Consider the following 16,328-nt stretch of genomic DNA (forward strand, 5'->3'; position numbering starts at 1 on the left):
CTCTACACTGATCATCTCTAGCATCCTACAAGAGAATCGAAATGTCAGTATTGATAAATAAAATATAATGAAATAAATTATATGCAATGCACCTAATCTAAAACAATCAAAGTAACATGGCTGAATGACACATAGACTAGCAATAAAGTGAAGGACATTAACAAAATTAAGATATGTGTTTTGAGGCAGACAAAAAAATTGCATAGTGATTCAATCATGTAGATATGTGTTCTAAGGTTATCAAAAAAATGTCATAGTGATTCAAGCATGCATATATGGTTTATAAGGATGTCAAATAAATGTGTTATGTATCACAATCATGCACACATATAAGGCAGTCAAAAAACTTTCATAGTGATTCAATGATGCTTAAGTGTGTTTTAAGGTTGTCAAAAAACTTTCATAGTGATTCAATCATGCATATATGTGTTCTAAGGTTGTCAAAAAACTTTCATAGTGATTCAATCATGCATATATGTATTCTAAGGTTGTCAAAAAACTTTCATAGTGATTCAATCATGCATATATGTGTTATAAGGCAGTAAAAAAACTTTCATAGTGATGAAATCATGCTCATATGCGTTTTACGGTTGTCAGAAAACTTTCATAGTGATTCAATCATGCATATATGTGTTATAAGGCAGTCAAAAATTTTTATAGTGATTCAATCATGCATATATGTGTTATAAGGCAGTTAAAATTTTTCATAGTGACTCAATCATGCTTATATGTGTTCTAAGGTTGTCAAAAAAAATTTAGAGTGATGAAATCATGCTTATATGTGTTCTAAGGGTGTCATACAAATTGTATAGTGATTCAATCATGCATATATGTGTTCTAAAGGTGTCAAGAAAATTCATAGTGATTCAATCATGCATATATGTATTCAATCATGCATATAATAGCTTGAAATGTAATGACATGAAACAAATGACATAAAACATTATACCTAACGGGCACCGAAGCTCATGTTGAATGCAGACGAAGTTTCTCTGTCCCAAAAAAAGTTGTGCAACTCATTATGGACAAGGTTGAGGATGACTTCATGTAAAAGTCACACATTGTGTCCTGAAGAAGCTGGCGGGCACCATCCCAAGAAAAAGCGGGGTCAATCGGATGGTGGGAGTTGATGCTGACAGGAAAACTCTGAGAGCCTTGGCTGCAGGAGGCAAAGACTGGTGTGGTGTTCATGTTACTCCTAAACCCGAACACACGACCCTTTTTGGGTTTACCGGCTGCAGTTACCCATGCTGCAGGATCAAAATGCGGATGCTGAGTGGAGTCATCGCCATATCGCTCTGCCATTTACTGCTCGTATGACTCCTACAAATTAATGATTACAGTATGAATTAATAAATAAGAATTATAATGTTTATGACAATATAATTCATGGTAACTTGTATATTACAATGTTTACTAATATAATAAATACATATCATTATCACTCTTGCCTTCTCTGATACAAACTCTCTCGTACTCTTACGTTTATGTGTTTCAACAAACACATCTTTGTAAGGCACAATGCCTCTTTTTTCTGCTTCCTGCAAGGTTAAATAATAAAAAATTTAATTAAAAAGTATGCAAAAATACTTATAAATTTGATAATATATATTAATGAGTTACCATTTTTTTATGGTGGCTCCCAAAAGTCCTAGATTCACTTGTGTGTAGATGGGCATCATGCATCTTTGCTCGGTTTTGTGCAGCCTTTGCTGAGAAGTTTCGAAATTCATGGTTGACCCACTTGTAGAACATTGCATCCCAATAATCTGTTTTGATAGTAGAAGGGTCATGGCCCTTCCACTATAGTGGATCATCTATCCCACCAACTGCTTTTATTGTTGCAGTCTTCATATTGTACAACATGTCAGCAAATTGACTAGCAGCCACCTTCTGCCACACTAGCCTCACATTCTGCTCTTCCTTGACAGTCGCGAAGTGATTCGAAGCCTACAAATAATTTTAGAAAGTTAGTACACATGACTATAACAAAAAATTAAGTATGAAACACAGTAGCTATGATAAACAATTGTATACTATGAATGAGGACCATAATTTATCCAACACCTCCTTCGGTTACTCTTTCCATTCAGCGACCAGTCTTGGAAGATGCTAAACTAGTGACTTCTTAATTTCTTCTATTACTTATGGTGGCTCGAAACTCGCGTTGTACATGAATTGGTAAACATTAACAATCGACTATTGATATACAATATTTATAAGATAAGTATTGGACAAGTGACAATGAAATACTTACGGTCGACTATATATTGATATACATTATTTGAATGAATCATCGTGTGTCAGACTGAAAAGACCCTACATCCAGCGTCGTTGTCTCGTGATATGTATGAGTAGTTGTGTAGGTGGGTTATGTGCAGGTGAAACATCATCTACAGAACAATGAGTTAGAAATTCACATAATACACATCTAAACTAATCAAATATATAATTATTTAAATAATATATCTATCGAAGCATTTCATGAAGACGAAGGCTAATATTGCCTGTCACTGAGCTGGGATCCTATAAAAATGATTAACAAGTAATAATTTTTATATCACATATAAGCAAAAACATAATGAATACCTATATTTAAATATAACACAAAGACATCTACCTATTGATGTCCCACGGCCTCCACTTGGTCCTCGACCACTGGGTGCTCGACCACTGTGACCTTCACGAACCATATTCTAACAAATAAAAATATTATTTATATCAGTTACATAACTATTGATCTTAGCATGGATATGACATATGCATTAAATGTAAAGATATAAAGGTACTACATGAATCAGTTTTATAACTGTGCATGTACATGATAAGTATGCATGAAATGTAACATGATAAGCAATTCCATGGATATGGATACATAATCAAATAAAAAATAACTTCATGAAAGCATGGATACAATCACATCAAATATGGCAATACATTCAAATCATTAATAAAGTTACCCTATTATTTATGCCTAAGTAAGTCAACTTCATTATTTCTTCTATAACACTGTAGTAGTCAAGTTCATTTTCACCGTAACTGCTACTCTTGACACACACGCCACTATTTATCGTTGACTTCTTTACACCATAGTCGTTTGTATGGAACTGATAACCATTTACGATGTACCCGTTGTAACATTACACAACTTTGGTCGAATTATTTTATAAATTACATATTTCTTGGTCATTAACATCACCATGGCGGACCTACAAGCATAAACAATAATTGTATAGGTGATGTCTAACGCCATATGGTTCTTGTGATCATTGCAAAAATTTTCCTCTTGTGTTCTCTCTTTTTCTTCTTTTAGCCTTTCTAGCCTCTATTCTCTTTTGAAGGGGAATAAAAGATAGAAAAGAAGAGAGAATGAGAAAAGAAAGAAAGAGAGAGGAACTCTTTTGCAAAGGTCTCACTTGACCTTAATTTTGAAAATATTTGAAAATTACTCACCTCCGTTTTGAAAATTTATGGGAAAATAGAGAGACAGGATTCGCTCGTTGGTACGAGGTTCGACCGTTTCTGGCGCCTTTACCAGAGGTAATCGAACCAAGGATCAAACTTATGCCTTTTGCTTTACCTAAATATTGTCTAAGAATTTATTCTAAGTCTAAGAATGCACAAAGAATCATGCTTGTGAAAATGCAAAGATGTATGCTATTTGAGAAGAATAATTAAGAAGTTTTTTAGATTATCCAAGTGATTCTGAAATAAATTTGATAATGTGGTGAAGAAATGATTCAAAGGGCTGAAAATTGGTATGAAAAAGTTAGATTTTTTAATCTAACTCAGAATTTGAAATAGATCTGAGAAAAGAGACTTGAAATGTCAAGTCTTGGAATAATCAGAGTTTGGAAGATGGATTTTGAATTGAAGAAATAAAAGGAAAAGGAGATTTGAAACTTGGGCTAGAATTTTGAGAGAAAAAAATGGAGTTTCAAAGTAAAAATGGACTTTGAATTTGAACTTGATTCTCAAGAATCGATTTTTGAAAAGAAATTTTTGAATTCAAAACCTCAAACAGGAATTGAATTTGAATTTTAGACTTAAGAAATGGATTTAAAAATGGATTTGAAAATAGGAACTGAAATGGAAATCTTGAAATCCAGATGAGATTTGAAAATGGAATTGAACTGGATTTGAAACCTGGGATCCAAGATGGATTTAGATTTAAAATCTGGATTTGGGAATGGATTTTGAAAATGGAATTGGATTTGAGAAATCCAAATGGACTTTGAAAATGGAATTCGAATTTTGAAAATCCAGATGGAACTTAGTTTTGGATTTGAGAAGTCCAAATGGAATTTAAAGATAGAATCGGATTTTCGAAATCCATATGACATCTGAAATTGGATCTGAGAGATCCTAAATCGACTTTTGAAATTGGAAAGAAGGATAGAGAATGAAACTTGATTTTCAAAACTCGAATTTTGAAATCAGGAGATGAATTTGGAAATTTCAAAGTTGAATTGAACTTTGAAATTTCATTTTGAATTTTAAATCGAATTTAAATCTTGAATCTAGAAATGAATTTGGAATTTCAAAGTTGAATTGAATTCTGAAATTTGATTTGAGTTGGAAATTGAATTTTTGAATTTGAAATTTCAAAGTTAGATTGAACATTGAAATTGGGATATTGAATTTTGAAATAAAATAGAAATGAGAATATGAAGGTGAATTTGAATTAATGAATAAGAATTGAAGATTGATTTAAGAAATGAAGAAGATATTTGAAGAATTGTCTCAAAATCACTTGATTTTTGAAGAAAATTTAAAATAATTTGAAAATATGATGTAATTTTATCCTAAATGATGAAATGAATTAAAGAATTTAAAAATTAGATTTTGAAAAGAATATTTCATTCTTTAGGAGAATTTAAAATAAGAGTGAAAATATAATACATCTCTGACTATGGTCATAAAATGTATTATAGAATAATCTATATTTAAATTCAGATGAAGAATAAGACACATTTTTGTGCCTTTATAGGGTTTAAAATGAAATTAACTCTTAATGTATCCTGACTATGGCCATATATATATTTTTTTAGTTAATTTGAAGTTAAACTTTAATAGAGGAAGAAAAATTTAGAAAATATGATGATTTTTTAAAGAGATTCAGCGTGGATCAAATGTTATTCCATAAAAGATGAAAATCCTAAATTTTGCCTACACCTTGACTATGGCTATTGATGCACATCGTCAACTTAGGATTTAATCACCTTTTATTAGAATGGTGCACGTGTCATTCGTGTTCTCATTCGTGAATTTTTGAAATAAAAGGAAAATGACATGAAACAGACAATTCATGATATTTGCATGCTCATACATTCTAATCTGAAGCTGGAAATGAAAACTTCTCATTAATATCTAGCTATTACATCCTTGAAATTGTATTGAAACACAAATTCCTAATCTAGAAAAGAAATTCAATAATTTATAATTTTTTTGCAAAACAGAGTTAGCATAGAATAATGTGCTAAATATTAAGGTGTTTCTTCTTAGCCCTTTTAAAATAATATTTTTGTTTGAGTCAAATATAAGACATGCATCATGTTTAAAACTGACATTATATTCTATGTCACACATTTGACTGATGCTTAGAAGATTATGCTTTAAACCTTTCACAAGAATAATGTTTTTAATAAGTGGATGATCGATATTACTGATATTACCAATACCAATTATTAATCATTTGTTGTTATCTCCAAAGGTGACGGTTCCTCCTTTATACTGAAGAACAGCAAATAGATCTTAATGTCCTGTCATATGCTTTGAACATCCACTATCTAATATCCACCTGTTCTTTTTTTTGAAAGCCTACAGTAAATCAAATGAATGACTTTTTTGGTACCCAATCGGGTCCTTTTTTGTTAGATTTAGGAACCCAGATCCATTTAGATTTAGGTTTCTCTTTAATCAGGAAAGAATACATAGTATTTGTCTTATAAGAATAATAACTCAGTTTGGAATTGAAATAACTTTTAACAAAAGTAGTTTTCTGATTAGTACAAGATGATTTATTAAAATGAGAGTAACTAATGTCATCCTTGTAAAAGAAGACTCTTTGAGAAGCTAAAAGTTTATCTAGGTTTTCTTTTCCTTTGGTAAATTTGAAAACTATTTTCATCAGGTTTTCAGTTTTACTTCTTAACTCTGAAGTTTCTATTTGAAGACTTTTAGTCTTTGCACTTGTAGAATTAATTTCAGAAGCTAGCCTTAGATTTTTCTTCTTTAGATCAGAATTTTCAGTAATAAGTTTTTCATTTTTCTGAGAAAGGTCTAAGTTTTCAAATTTTAAAACTTTATTTTTGTGACTCATTTTTCTAGATTCTTCAAATAGTTCTTGAAAAGCATCTAGAAGTTCATCAAAATAAAAGTTAGATTTTGGACTTACAGGGCTTTCTTCTTCCATGAAGCACATGTTTGATGTTTCCGCTTCATCATCACTTGAATCTTCACTTGAGAATAGCTTTGAGTCATCCCATTGAGCATGAAGAGCTTTCTTCTTGAAGTATTTTTTCTTTGGGTCTTCTTCTTTGGATCTCTTTTTTAGAAGAGAATGGTCACATTTTACATGACCTGGCTTTTTGCATTGATAGCAGATGATTTCTTCTTTAGGATCCTGCTTTTCGTTATGCTTTTTGAACAGCTTGTCCTTTTTCATAAATTGTTAGAATCTTTGAGTTAGAAGAGCTATTTCAGAATTATTTTCTGAATCATCTTCTTCAGGAAGAGCTGGGAAGGCAAGAGTTTTCTTTGAAGGTTGTTCTTCTCTTCTTTCCTTTATGTAGATTTCATAGGCCATTAGATTGCCTATGAGATCGTCCAAAGTTAATTTTGCTAGATCTTGGGCTTCTTCTATAGTTGTGGTCTTCTTCTCTCAAACATATGTGAGAGATCTCAAAACCTTTTTCACCCTATCAGTCTGAGAATAGGTTTTTCCAGAGATTTAAGATCATTGGTGATGTTGGTGAATCTAGTGAACATCTCTGTAATGGATTCATCTTTATTGATTTTGAATAATTCGTATTTCTGAACTAAAGATGAGATCTTTGCTTCTTTTACTCTGTTAGTTCCTTCATGGATGACTTTCAGAGAATGTCATACATCATACGCAGAATCACAAACAGATATTCTATTAAACTCATTTTGATCGATGATACAATATAATGCATTTATAGATTTTGCATTTAAATTTGCCATCTTCTTTTTTCATCAAACCATGAAGTATAGTCTGATGCTGAAGATGTATATGAATATTCTACAATCTTTTATACTGCAAATTCTACAGACTTGAGAAATATGGTCATTCTGCACTTCTAATATCCATAATTAATGTCAGTAAAAAAAAAAGAATGAGAGGAGTGTTGACCGTCAATATCACGAACATAGAAAGATGCTGTCATTTTGTGTCGGAGGACTTGTTATGTCGGGTCCAGCAAAACCTGATCTGATACCAAATGAAATTTCACTAGAGGGGAGTGAATAGTGGATTTGATTTCGGATTGAAAATTAAAAAATAATTGCAATCAACACATAGAGAACATAGGATTGATACTGATTCGGTCAAACACCTGATCTACGTCCAGTCCTCAAGTCTTACCACTTGAGTATTTCACTATTTCCTCCTTGTCAAACCCAATAAGGATAAATATTACAACACCCTTATACAGACAACCCTATAGAGGTCTTCTTCTCAATCCCGAAAAGGATCAATACTGAAAAACTGAAAGATTACACACTTTCTCTATAGAACCTTCAAAACAATATGCAACAGATGAATGGACTTTTAGAATATCTCAAGTTTTGAATATTCCCTCAGAATGCTCTCTTTTCAAAAGTAGAAAGAATAACCACTCAAGAGAACGAATTTTTCTTTTTGATTTTTCTCAATACAAATTTGTGTTTTTGTCAATAAGCGCTTTGTGTCTTTTGACACCTTTTGTTTGTATATATAGGTTTACAAAATGATGTATTTTTTTGAAACATTATTTTAAATGAGTGTACTTTTTTATATGAGACACCTTGGCTCTTCAAGACATCCTTTCTTTTATGAAAAAGTTGTGTACTTTAGACTATAATAATTTATGTACTATTTCATTTTTTCATAAGTCATCATTTCTTGAATAAATGCTTTGTTTAAACAATAAATGTTTGTATATTAAAAATAATGTTTTTACTATAAATCATTATTTCTCAATTAAATGATTTGAAGTATAATAAATGCTTGAGTATTTAAAATAATAATTATTTTACAAATCATCATTTTTTGTGTAATTGCTTTGTTTAAACAATAAATGTTTGTGTATATTAAAAATAATGCTTTTACTATAAATCATTATTTCTCAATTAAATGATTTAAAGTACAATAAATGCATGAGTATTTAAAATAATGATTATTTTACAAATCGTCATTTCTTGAGTAAATGCTCTTATATCATGAGCTATTATATCTTTTCAATAGTTGTCTTTTAAATAAATGCTTTTGAAATCATGAGTTATTATATCTTGTCAATAGTTGTCTTTTTCATAAATGCTTGTAGAAAGTACATTGATTGTTCTAAAAGGTTTGATTTTAACCTTTTGAAAATAATTCAACAACATACTCAACGACTATATTTAAAAGTAGCCTTTTTGAATTTATATGACTTATACGTTAATGTGTGATTTTTGAAACATATATAGAATTATGAATTATGCATGTTTTTTTAAGGTTCTGTTACATAAGACTCTAAGAAGAAAAAAAAAAGACATTCTTGAAGTACCTGATCATCTCCATCTTGAAGAGAGACTTTATAAAAATTGAGCCAATCAAGCTTTCCTTCAAATATCCGAGTATGATTGCTTCAAATGTTGCACGTGATCACATAGTCTTCACTATTCTTTAGTGAAAAAACTTCTTCACTATTCTTTAGTGAAAGAACCTTACATCAAATACACGTTAGATACATAGCAAATCATATCATATCAAGTCATAACATAACATTTCTCATATCATCATGTTAAGCATAAGCATATCATATTATCTCATATCACATATTCATCATCAAAATATTGTTTCTCGACACTAATGACCAACTTGAGTAGTAGGCCATTGAGATAGGAACTAGTAGGATAATGGTGGGTCCACTCTTCAATAGATTCCTAGCATGTTTGGGAATCCAATGAAGTTGGCTATGGTTGGGTAACGGCTACTCGGGGGGATAAATATCGCAACCCCTACCTCTGTAGGAAATATAGAAAACTCGATATTCATATCGAGGATCCCCTTAAAGCAGGTTGTTAATATCAATCATTCTTATCTTCTCTCCTAGCCTTCTCTGCTCCCACCTCGATCCTAATTCCTATAAAATTCGATATTAAATTTTGGACTTGTGTTTTCCTCTCATATAGTTTGCAATACAAGGGATACAGGTGCTTGCATCCTAGAACTAGAAGAACTATTTGTCTAGGCATGTGGTTGTCGATGAAGAAAACATGCCCTAAGAAAATACATCCTTGTTATATAAAGATGAAAAAATTATGTTAATTTTTTCACTTTTGATGAATGGGAGACAATGTTTTTGAATGACAAGGCTGGTCAAGTTGATGAAGGTTTAGCTGAAATGTTTTCAGATAAGCAGAATCATGATTACTAAGAAGATTCTCTTTCCAATGTTCAAAATGAGCACGTCACCCTCGAGGACACTCCTCACGACACACATGAAGATGCTCCTGTACTTTCTCAAAATTAGAATTTTGCAGAAATTTTTCATAATGATAATATAGGTCAAAATGATGAGAGACTTGATGAAAGTCAAGAACATAACGCATGACAGCATACTTAAGCCAAACCCCAAGTATGCCTATGTTCGTTTTTTGTACAAGCTATTCCAAAAGAGCCCAAGTCTATAAGATAATCCTTAGCTCAACCATGGTTAAAAATTGCCATGGTCGATGAGATTGCTGCCTCGTCCGAAAATCAAACTTGGGAATTAGTTTCCAGAAACTCTACTATGAATATTTTTTGCTCAGAATGGTTTTTTAAAACCAAACTTAAATCTGATGTGAAGCTTGACACTTAAAGGCTCGATTAGTAGCTTGGGGTTTCAATCAAATCGAGGGTATTGATTTTAGAGGGGTTTTTCAACCAGCGAGCATTAGGTTGATTCATACGATTGCCACTATAGAAAACTAAGAGATATGACAGTTGGATGTAAAAAATGTGTTTTCACATGAATCCTTATTCAGCAATCACTTGGTCATGAATATCAAGTTCCCAAAATATGTTTGCAAACTAAAGAAAGCCTCAAACGGGCCATTGAATACTTTTTTATATGAATATGGTTTTTCACGCAGTATGTTCAACCCTTTATGTTTGTCTATCAGTTTGAGAAGAGAATTCTTATACTTTTGGTTTATATTGACCATATGGTCCTCAAGGGGAGCGACACTATCTTGATTCAAGATTTTATTAGTCATTTGAAAATGAAATTTCTAGTTAAAGATCTGGGGCGGCTTCACTATTTTTTGGAAATGGAGGTTCTGTATGTTGAGGGGCTCTTTTTATTTCAAACCTAATATGTTAAAGAACTTTTGGAATGTGCACAAATGTTAGAGCGCAAAACTGCTAAACAGACCTATGGTCACCAAAATGGGGGTCATCAAGGGCATAGTGACAAACATTTTTTTAAGCAAAATCTCGTTTGTCAAAAACTCATGAGAAATTGAAAATTTTTCATAAATCTCATGCTTTTTTTGGCAAAATCTTGGCAATAAAAAAATTAATTAAAAAATATATAATATATTTTTATAAGAAAATATTAATAAAAAATATTTAAAATAAAAATACATGGTTTTTCACAATAAATAGTCATTTAAAATGTAAATATCGTGTTTAAATCACGGTATTTATGTTTTTTTCATAAATCTCACGAGAAATTGCCATTTTAAATTTTCAATTTCTCACGATATTATCGCAAGATTTTCATAAATCTCACAATATTTGTTACAGATATCATGGGAGAAGCTATGGATTTTGAAGATCCTACTCATTACAGGAGTATAGTCGGGGCTTTAGGGTACCCAACTATAACAACCATTGATTTTGAGTTACGTATCCTCTCTTGCAGTACTTTTGATCTATATGCTTTCAGCGATGCAGATTGAGTCGGGTGCCCCACTATCAGGAGATCCACTACTAGGTATTGTACATTCATTGGAGGGAACTTTGTATCTTGGAGCATGAAGAAGCAAAACATTGTTGCATGGTCTAGTGCAAAAACAGAATATCAAGCAATCCCTGTGATTCAAGGAGTTATAAATACCTCATCTTTATTAAAAGAGTTAGAATTTGAAAATTTTGGTATTTGGAGTTGGATCAACAGAAAGAGGGAAACCCAAATTAAATGAGATCTTCTAAGGATGAGATCAAGTTCATCTCTCCTTCTTTTCCTCCTTGATTATAGGAGCTACTACTGTGATTTGGTGCCTAGTTGAATTTTGAATCAGCGTCACTTTCTTTCCTTTTGATTATATACATTTTTTCAGCAGAGTTAAATAAAAATGAAGGTATGAGTGTGTTTTCCCGCGGACATAAGTTCATTCGAACTGACTATGTATATGGTTTAAAGAGGTTTGGGACAGTCCTAGGGATAAATGGTCTGGAAGCTACACATTTTTCGCTATATTAAAGACCTAAAAACTCTCTTTATCTCTATCTCTATCTCTATCTCTCTCTTTTTTTAGACAGAGAAAGCTGGAGTTAGGCACACCCCTACCAGTTATACAACTATATCATTGAGATTCGAACTTGCAACGCCCCAACACAAGGCGACGCGCACTAACTGCTCCTGCCACACAAGCGGAGCCCCCCGTTCTCTCTCTCTCTCTCTCTCTCTCTCTCTCTCTCTCTCTCTCTTGCACATCAGTTCCTATTTTGGACTATGGAGAATTTGAGATTGAAATCTTGTATTATGGATCTATCACCTAAGTTAAGGCCTAAACTTTAGGTCGAAAGATGCTCGGTTCCGATCTGGAGCAATATACAAATGTGAGAGCTTATAGCTTAGGATCAATAGCCTATGCACATAGAGTGGACATCATTCGAGATAAATCGGTTCTGGACCCTCAGAATAACCGTTGCACATGGCATCACACGGAGAATGATCAAGTGGGTGAATGATCATGGATTTGCCCCAAAAGCAAGCATCTTGCACCATATCTGTTTGGCATATGTTTGAAGTGCTCCACGAGAAGCAACCAAGTTCATCAACTCAAACACCATCTTGGAGTTCATGTAAAAAAAAAAAAAAGAAGATAGAGATCTTTTGAATCATTAAGCAATCAATATGGTGCTGCCACACAGGCAATGCCAAGAGGCTTCATTAAATTTAAAAAACAAAACCACCATGGTGGTTACCCATGTGGTCAGGGGAGTCTTGCATCAAGCTGAACCAGGATCAAATCTTGCTGGTGCATGGGGGCTGCCGTTGCTTGATCATGGTTGGGGCACGTAAGGTTGGGTGGTCACGTTCTCAACTCAGAGTTTACCTCGTAGGGAGGCAGGCTCATTAAGTGACCTGGCTCTCGGTGAAGGTTTTCCTTTTTCAAAAAAAAAAAGATATCTTACATGCAACCCTTTTTTCCAACTTTTCCTAGTTTAAATCGGCTTCACTAATTCGGCTTGAATCGTGCCAATTCTATCCTGAATTAATTCACTTAAACAGTTTTAAAAAAATGTATGCATAAGAAATAAAATTGAATAAGAGTTAATCTTTGAACGTGTCCATTTCAATTCAATTCAAGTTCATTTATCATTTCCTTGAGAAACCGATTTTGACAACATGGCTTTTACCATTTCTTGTTTTTTGAAGGAAATTGCTTTTACCATTTCTTGCTTTTTTGAAGGAAATTGCTTTTACCATTTCTTGCTTTTTTAGGGAAATTGTTTTTACCATTTGAAGATGGCAGTTCTGCAATATATATGTAACTTGTAAGCCGGGAATTTTGAACTATGGCATTTTTTGCTGCACTAAACTAGCCGTTACTCCAAACACCAAAGAATGAAAATAATTATTTTGTTCCTTGAATTCTGAAAGGTAGAGAGGAACACCTAAGGTGCATATATTCTTTTTGATCGGGATAATTTTTTCCCCCTTTTTAATTTCCAAATGGCCTCCTCTAGTTAAAATAATGACAGAAAGCTGCCGTAATTATCAGATATTTACAAAGATCCACCCAGCATTTTGGTTATGTTATTTAACAGCCTAATTTTGCCCTTTTTGTTTCATTGACCACAGCTTAGACATAAAATCACCCATTTTGACCCTCTTGAACGACTTAAAAAGGTATATACACAGGGAGTAAGGGCTAGGTGAGAACGAAAATGCACTTAAATTTTTTTTGTTAATTCTAGCTGTAGAAATGTGTTCTACACGATCAAATTAGTAGGGATCAGCTTTTGAATCATCCTATTATGACACATCAAAAGGTGTTTTTAAAGGTTGAAAATCAACCACCCATCATTTTTTAAATTTAATTTATTATAAAATCATATTTTTACATCAAAAAAACATAAACTAAGATCCGGTTACTAGCAAATGCAACATGTCCAACACATTCATATGGTCAAATCACCGAAAATCGGTATCTAACACCGAGCTCTGTGACAAATATCACAAGATTTATAAAAATCTCGTCGATATATCGCGAGAAATTGCCTGAAAGTTTAAAACGGCAATTTCTCACGATATTTTCAAACCATGACAAATATCACGATATTTATATTTTTAAAAGATATTTATTGTGAACACCCCCCCCCCTGAGTTTTTTATTTTTAAATGTATTTTATTTATATTTTATTTTTTTAAATTTATTTTTATTCCCAAGATTTTGCCAAAAAAAACACAAGATTTATGAAAATTTTCAAAATCTCCCAAATTTTTTTGCTGCCGAGATTTTGCCGTTTTTAACTTTTGTCACTATGCCACCGAGAAAGGTCTTTTTGGTTTCAGCTTGCGTAGAAGATGCACCCCTTAGGTTTCGAACTCAGATCATCCCTTCAATTCATGACAATCCAGTCGCCTGTTAGCTAAGTGTGTGAACCTCACGTGGACTTGCTTAATTTGAACTTACTGATATATTCTATAACTTATTTAGCAGAAAACTTGCTTTTAGATGTATAACTTTAACGTTCAGTTCAGTAGTGTCGCTAAAACACTGCATTGGCGATGGAGTTGGCAGCTACACCACCATTTACAAGTGTACGGTTTTGGCAACTCCCATCTTAAACGCCACAATTTTTGGCAAATTCAGAAACACATAGAAATGGTGTTTCCATCTCAATGCAAGGCTCCCAAACTGAGCCTTACATGTTTGGGTTAAGCAAATAAATAACTTTAACTATATTTTTTTGAAGTGTTTATGACGTTTGTAGATAAAACAGTTTAGGTGCTACAAAACCACCATAAGCTATAGCGGTAGATTCTTGAGTTTACAGCCATGAACAGCATCACAGCGATGTCACTCGGATACTTTTAGGGTGCGTTTGGATTCAGGTGAATTCTCAGGAAAGAGAATTCACTTTCCTAATGCTCCATTGCAACGTCAGATTCATGTGTTTGTATCCAAATTCAGTTTTGGGAAAAAAGAATTCTAATTTATTTAAAAATTCACCTCCTTAAGTGGGAGTTCTAATTCTTGCTCCCACCTGTAGTCTTGAGGAACCCACAAATTTCTTCTCTAGAGTGGACTCAACTCCCTGCATCACTGCAACCTACAACAGCTCTCTCTCTCTCTCTCTCTCTCTCTCTCTCTCTCTCTCTCTCTCTCTCTCTCTCTCTCTCCATGATGGCATGACCTCTCACCCAATTTCTGTGCTATAGCCAAATAATGAGAGGGTTCTCAAGCAAAAACATAAGAACACACCAAAGTCATCTAAACAAACAAACAAAGGAGATCGTTTTTTTTTCTTTTTGACATTTCTTTGGATTGAGAATTCTTCTCCAAAATATCCAAACACACCCCAAGTTTTTTATTCTTTTTCATCTCCAATGATAAGAAACCAAAGGCAGGCTTACGTAGGGTCAATGGTCCCTCCGATGCCACTCATCCATGTAAATGAACGGCATTCAAAAACAACCTTTTACCTTCGTGGCATGTTTGAATCATGGGACGCACACGAGTGGAGACTGACCGGTCACAGTCAGAGTGCAGTCCCACATTTGATACACGGAAACCAACTGGAGACCCGTTGCTTCCCACCCTTTTGTATTTAAAATGTAGGGATAGCAGTGGATCAGGGCAGGTGCTGGGGACAAGGTCTCCACCCCTGCCCCCATCTTAAAATTCTGCCCTCCATCCCTGCACAGGTTTTGATTTTAACCTCCATCCCCATTTCATGTTCTTCATTCTCAATCCAAACGGGGTAAGGCCCCCTTTTCCCTTAGTCCACTGTCATCCCTAAAGAGTATTTTAGCATTTTACTAACGCGGATCGGGAACGGGGTGGGGCAAGGCAGGGTGGGAGAAAGCATAAATCCATGCCTGCCTCCATCCCCTCACGGGTTTTGATTTTAACCTCCATCCCTGTTTCTTGTCCTCCATCCCAGGTCCAAACCGGGCCAGGTGGGGCAGGACCCCATTTTCCCGTGGTCCACTGCCATCCCTATTAAAATGGGTGGGATGGAACCAGTGAGTCGCACCTCCGCCTGGCATATCCAGGCGATGTTTGTTCGGTGAAGCAAACATGCCCTCATTTACAACCGTCCATTCTGCATGATCTAGATGCCTTCCATGTAGAGCATGAATGACCATGAAGAAAACTGTGGGGCCCATCTAAGAAGTAAGCATTTAACCTGTGGTGTTTTGGATGCTGATCATCACATGGATGAACAGCATCAGGGGAACTACTGTTGATACGACTTTAAGGGTGTTACTGATCTGATCCAATCCCTAGCAGGAATACCAAGCCTTACACTAGTAGGCCTGTTAAAACAGGTTTGGTGGGGATTTTATGCCACCAAAAAACTATAGTATCCAGAATTTTTTGATAATTCTAGTTCGTAGTTGCAGCATTATGCCATTATCCACTTTATTGTATTTAAACATGCTATTTCCTGAAATTAACGTGCTCTCATGGTAGCAGGAAATTTGAAGACCTGTCTACAAGAGTTCCACTCGTCTGATAGGGCAACTTATGAACGTCACCAAGTTGACAAGAGTCACAAGTTCAAAACTCATGTATGTGTCCCTTGCCACAAGGTTCGAGTTGGGTGTACACTATGGTGGGTAGACTATAGAGAACCTCAGGGGGCGATTGAATTGCAGACAGTGCAGCCCATCCTG

This window comes from Nuphar pumila, chromosome 4 (assembly GCF_984573655.1).
Source record: "Nuphar pumila chromosome 4, dmNupPumi1.hap1.1, whole genome shotgun sequence".
Classification (NCBI taxonomy): Eukaryota; Viridiplantae; Streptophyta; class Magnoliopsida; order Nymphaeales; family Nymphaeaceae; genus Nuphar; species Nuphar pumila.